Below are 6,339 nucleotides of genomic sequence, written 5' to 3'. Positions count from 1 at the left end.
TAGGGGGATATGAATTTTTTCTCGACCTGGGATCAAACAGAAAAATCAATCTCCTGTTCCCCCTACAGTAACCTTAGTGAAAACAATACAATCTTTCAATGCCATGCAAATAACACCACTCCTCGTAAGGAGAATTACCCTGTACCCTTCGGAGGATATTACTCCTCCTTTGTAGGCACCTATGTGACAAATGGGTGCAACCAACCCTTCCCGGCCTTAATAAGCCATCATTGGGTTTGTGGGACCAAAGCTTATACTGTGTTACCAGCTAACTGGTCAGGTATCTGTTATCCCGCCCGACTCTTCCCACAATTCCGAGTGCTAGGGTCCTTCCCATGAGAACGCCTTCGTAATTTCAGGCGAAGAAGAAGGGACTTATCAGATGCCCAATGGTATGTAAATAACATAAGCCCCTTGACCTGGGAAGAGGCCATTGGCAGTTCCCTTATCCCACTTGGGGGAGTAATACACCATGCAAAAAGGCTCCTAAGGTTACAAGCAGTAGTTGAAATAATGGCAAATGAAACCGGAGAGAGTTTAAAGACCCTGGCCAAAGAAACAGGGGCGATCCGACAGATGGCATTGGACATAGTGCTGGTGGCCAAAGGAGGGACCTGTGCTCTCATTGGAAAAGAATGTTGTGTGTTCATACCTGACGACACCAATGAGGTAATAGATCGTGCTAGTCACTTAGAACAAATTGCATATCTTCCCCATGAAGAGCCAAGTTCATTATGGAAGTGGCTAAGTAACCTATTCAATTTCTCTGGCATAGGAAACTGGTTGTTTCAGGGAGCCCTGACTATCCTGTGTGGGATCCTAATGATTTTTGTATGTTTTCAGTTAATCTCCTGTTGTATCCAGAATTGTGTAAGGTATGCCACCAAGGTGACTGCCCCAAAACAGAGTGCTAATATGATGATGTTAAATATAACTGATGAACCAAGAGATAAAGAACTATTAATATGTAGAACCCAGTAATTGTTGGTCTTTGCGTAAGCTTGACCAAAAGGAGGGATTGTGAAAGTGAAATGAATTATATTAAAGAAATAGAATGAATTAAAGAATGCTGTATGTACCTTTAAGTAGAAATGAGAAATGCTGCAAGCCAGGGGGGCAGAAAAGCAGACATTAACTGCTTAACTTGCCACTTAAGGGCAATTGGTGAAGCATTAGTCTTAGATTGAAAAGAGTTAACAAGGAAGCAGGATATGCATATTGTGCTCCATGAATATTTTACAATTTTGCTCTCTCTGTCCCTTTGTTTAGTTCGCACCCTTTTATCTGTATAAATAAGACTGTTTGAATCTTGCATGGAGGCTAACATTATCTGAATGTATTAGCAGAGCGCTGTGCTAATAAAACAGAGTGGTCTGACAAACTATGAGTCCTGAGTCTAACTTTGACAGGTCCCACAGGAGCCTTTGGGGGCTGGGCCACCCAACCCTTCGGGCTGCTCTGATAGCCCCAACCACACTCAGGAGAGGCTGCAGGGTTCACTATAACCCCCTTGGCCCAGTGAGAGAGACCCTCACTGCTGCGCAGAGCTCCCCTTGCCGGGTGAAGGCCCTGCTCCCCACAGGACCCAATGTAAAAACCATTTGAGATCAATGCAGATGTGTGAATACCTGACTAACTCTATTTACATTAATTCTAGATTCATTTAAGTTGATGCAATTCCATTCTAGATCTATCCATATCCACATAGCTACATGTGGATCCATTCTAGATCCATCCACATTCATATAGATCTCTTCTAGTTTCATCTAGATCCCCGTACATCCATTCTAGACCCATCTCCCCACCCTGCCAGCGCTGGACCCATCTGACTTGGATACAGGGCCACTGGGGATGTTGGCTGGGAGCATCCGGGACTGGCCCTGGGGGAGGTGGGATGCAGGAATGGCTGGACCAGTGATGCTCCTGGCTCTGTGTGTGTGAATACCCCCAGGGAGATGGCACCTCCCCAGACAGGACAGGGACCCCACAAACAGGGAACAGGGCTGAACCCCCTTTGTGGGTTGATAGACCCAATGGGGCAGCAGAAGCAGAGGAGGTGTCTGACTCTGACAACGTGCTTATGGGGGAGGAAGTCAGAGACACTCTGGGCATCATGTACATACTGACCGGCGGGAGCTGGTATCAGGGTGATCAGAGCCGCACCCTTGTCTATCTCACACACAGGGAGGATCAGGGCATGTTATCTCACCCAGCACTGATAGTGATTAGTGTAACCCACAGCCTACACCCGGGGCAGGAGGAGGCAGGGCTCCTTGGTCCAAGTGGTTCAATAGCTGGAAACAAACCTGTAGCCCCTGGCATGGGCAGGTGAAGGGAGCTCTTGTTATGTTTATAAGAAGCACATGGAATCTTTTTCAAGCGGATAAGGCAATACGCTGCGTTTATTGAGAGAACAATTTAAGCATTAAAATCAGCATATGCTTCCATTCTCACACACACCACACACGCACACCAATGGATCTTATAGTTACCAGTCCGCAGCGCTGCTCATTCAGTTTCTGTGGCCAACTGAAACTGCACACGAGGGAGGGGAGCTGGGGCCTCTGTCAAAAGCATTCGAAGCTCCAGTGTTGACGCAGAACAAACTCAAAGTCCCATGGCCATACACCCTTCTTTTATAGCAATAAATTCCCCGGCAAGTCTGTGGGCCCTGCTGTGTCACACTGCAGTCGTTAATCACAAAGGGGTTCCCGGGGGGCTCTGGATTTGCCGCACGCTGGGGCTGGGGCCTCTGTCAATTCAGCATTAATTTGGGTTGTTTTCCGCAGCTGTTTCTTATCTCGTCTCTCTGGCTCCACTCTTTATCTCATCCTTGGGGGAGAGGTGCCTCTGCTTTAGGGTCGTCAATCTGCCCTTCTTCAGCCCTTCTGATAATTAGGGTGGCAACTCTCAATTCCTTCACTCCCCTCTTCACCATCCGGCTCATCTGGTACTGGTGCCTCCTGTCTCTATCTGTTAGCATGCCATACATTCTTCACTCACACACAAAACAGTAAATAATTTCAAAAGCAAGAATTACAGCCATAACACTTATATCCTTCTAAAAACATTAAGGCATAAACAATGAGTTCGCTTAAGCTCATGGTGGAACATCAGCCTGAGATCTGTAAAAGTTAGTAAGAAAATTGAATATGTACATCTAGCCTCGGGTAAACTTGTCAGTTCTGCTTTCCTTGTCCTCTTGTTAAGTTCACGCCCTTTTTATCTGTATAAAATAAGATAATGTGGGTCTTCGATGGTGCTCACATTATCTGGGTGTTATTAGCAGAGCGCTGTGCTAATAAAACAGAGTGGTCTGACAAACTGTGAGTCCTGAGTCTAACTTTGACAGGCCCTTAGCAGGGAATACTTGGCTGGGTCCCAAAGCCCTACAAAAGGTTTATAGGTTTGCAGATTTCTCTCCATGCAGGGGAGGAATGTGGAGATCCTCGTGTGTAGATCCCATTGGGATCTCCTATGGAGACGATGCCCTGGGCCGCACCGTCACACACAAGAATTGCCCTGTCAGTAACCAGAGCCAGAAGGCTATTGACTATTTCTTCACTGCAGCCTTTTCACCAAAGATCCCGGGTTACTTGGTTTATGAATTAAGGCCGGATGTTTTCCAGACCGTCGCCTGTAGTGCTCACACGTCCATGGCTGGGCCACCCGTGCCCTGCATCTGCAGGCTGTGCTAGACCTGGATCAATCACCCCTGCTCAACACCATGCAGGGGCACTGCCATGATCAATAATTAGTCTCAGGCTGAATTTTACCCTGCCTGGGGTTTTACCAGTGGTGGCCCATGGGGGGCCTGGGGCAGGGGGACTTGGGTGGTGCTGGAGGCCAGTGCTCTCCAGAAGATCAGAGTAGATGATCTACTGGTCCCTTCCAGTTGATGGTGCCACACACCTGGGGGGGAGAGGCAGGGAAATGGTCATTCCTCCATCTTCAGCTGCAGCAAAACATGAAGCATGTCCCTGTGACAGTCTGTACCCCTATATTCAATCCCTTTCACAGAGTTATGATAAATCTGGTACCAAGTAGGCCTTGTGAAGAATCATTTGAAAACTCATAATTCACTGATCATTATTGTTCTGGTAAAATACGTGTGGCAACAGTGTATGTAGAGATATAAGATTCTACAGTGTGATAATACTGGAGCATGTTCCAACATGGTCTGGATGATGGTCGCAAACCAGTTCACCAGAGATGAAAGGCTAGCCAGTGCCTCAGACAGGTGTCAATGAGATCAAATGGATCATCCCCTGGTTAAGTGGCCATTCTTTGGCAGGAGAGAGGGTGTGGGCAAAAAATCTACATTTTGACAAAGCAGCAGCTTGAGGTTACTGGCCACACAGATTTTCTGTTTCTCATTGACAGCAGCTGGAGATGGTCCTTGCGCAAGAGAAAGGGTTCTAAGAGAAGAAGGCAATAGCCCCAAATCTCTCTCTCCCTTTCTTTATACCAACAGCATCAACAACACTTGAAGAAGAAAGGAAGCAGCCCGGGGCTGGGGGAAGATCCTGACTGAAGCATGCAGCCAGTAACACTGTTGGATGCATGGTGAGAGAGACCGTTGGTTTGAATTCACTTAGCTTGTTAAGTTAGGTATTAGCTGTGTTTTACCTCTTCTTTCTTTGTAACCAAATCTGACTTTTATGTCACATTACTTGTAATGGCTTAAAATCTCTCTTTCCATAGTCAATACACTTGTTTTATTGTTGTATCTAAATCAGTGTGTTTGGATTCAAATTGTTTGTAAAGCTCCATTTGAGATCACGGGATTTGTGCAGATCATTTTCAATTAATGAAATGACAGACTTTCAATGAGCTTGTAAGGTCCAGAAGGTGGTGCTGGGCAGTACAAGATGCATATTTCTGGGGGCAAGTCTGGGACTGGGAGTTTGCTGGTATTGCCCTGCAGTGTAAGTGAGGAGTGGCTGCCCATAGCACTCACACACCAGAGCTGGGAGTAACTAACATGCTGGAGGCTGGCTGTGAGCAGGCCGGGAGTGGTGGCTCTCAGAGTGAAGCAGTGTAAATGGCACCCCAGGTTGCAGAATTGAGGGAAAACACTGTCCAACAGTCCAGATTGTAGCCTGGGGAATGTCACAGGCCCATCCCCCACAGCAGTGGGGTCCTCCCCGGCCTGAGCTCTGGGCTTGTCTCCCACAGGAGACCAGGCCCAGGAGGTACCAGCTTTTCCCCCAGGCAGTCGGAGTCTGTCCCAGCCCCTCCAGCCCCTCTGCCCTGGTCCGTTATTAACAGCTCTGGGCTCAAAGCCTGTCCAGCACATCCGAGACTCCACACTCCGAGCGGTGCCAGTATCGACTCATCCCCACTGAATTGCCACCTGCTCCATCCCCTCCCCTGCTTGCCTCTTGGGGATCTTATCGGTGGGGTCCATCTCCCCATCATGCTCCCCCTGAGCTAGGCTGGGGGCCTCTGGCCACCAAGCAGCATGTTGGCAGGAGGATCTGCCAGAGGGCAGCGCTGCTCTAGGGCTGGGTAGAAATGGAGCAGACCCTGCCCAACGAGGGGCTCAATGCCAACCCAGGGCACTAAGAAACTGGGGGTGATGTCGGGTGCAGAAGGGAGTAGGGGGAAGGGCAGGAAAGGCCTGGGGGGATTGTGGGAAGGTGTTGGAGAAGCACCAGCCCTGAGTGATCCAGCCTGTGTTTTCTCTCCAAAGTGGGTGAGTTAGAGCCCGAGATCAAGCAGAACCCAGGTTCTAGCTGACAACCCCAGTCAGGACACCTAGCCCTGGTCCAGAGCACCTCCAGGGGTTTGTGTGTGGACTGTAGCAACTTAAGGCTCAGCTTGGGTGAGCTCTCCAGTGAAGACAGACCTGATCTATCTATCTATCTATCTATCTATCTATCTAATACAAAGCTTTCTCTATTTAGCCATCTCTCATTTTCTCCGTCCATCTAAATTCTCTCTATCCATCCACCCTCTCTCTCTCTCTCTCTGTCTCTCTGTCTCTCTCTTCTCCCCCCCCCCCCCCATTTGTCTTCTGATTTAGCAAGGTGCATAATCAGGTGTCTGACTTTAAGCACTTGCATATTCTGATTGGATGCAAAGGGGTTACTCATGGGCTGCAATGTCAGAATGTGCTCAGTGCCTGGCTGAATTGGGGCCTTTCTCCCTTCTCCCCACAAGTCCCCTTTAACTGTAGTTTCACACCCCACAACCCCCACACCCAAACCACCACTCAGAGGGACACTGGGCTGTGAGAGGGGGTCGGACAGCCCACCTCTCACAATCAGCAAAACACTCAGGAGTCCAGACACCAACAGCAGCTGCTGCAAAAAGCCATTTAGTGCATCACAAGCT

Source organism: Malaclemys terrapin, chromosome 12 (assembly GCF_027887155.1).
Source record: "Malaclemys terrapin pileata isolate rMalTer1 chromosome 12, rMalTer1.hap1, whole genome shotgun sequence".
In the NCBI taxonomy this organism is placed as follows: Eukaryota; Metazoa; Chordata; order Testudines; family Emydidae; genus Malaclemys; species Malaclemys terrapin.
Note: the sequence above shows the minus strand (reverse complement) of the source record.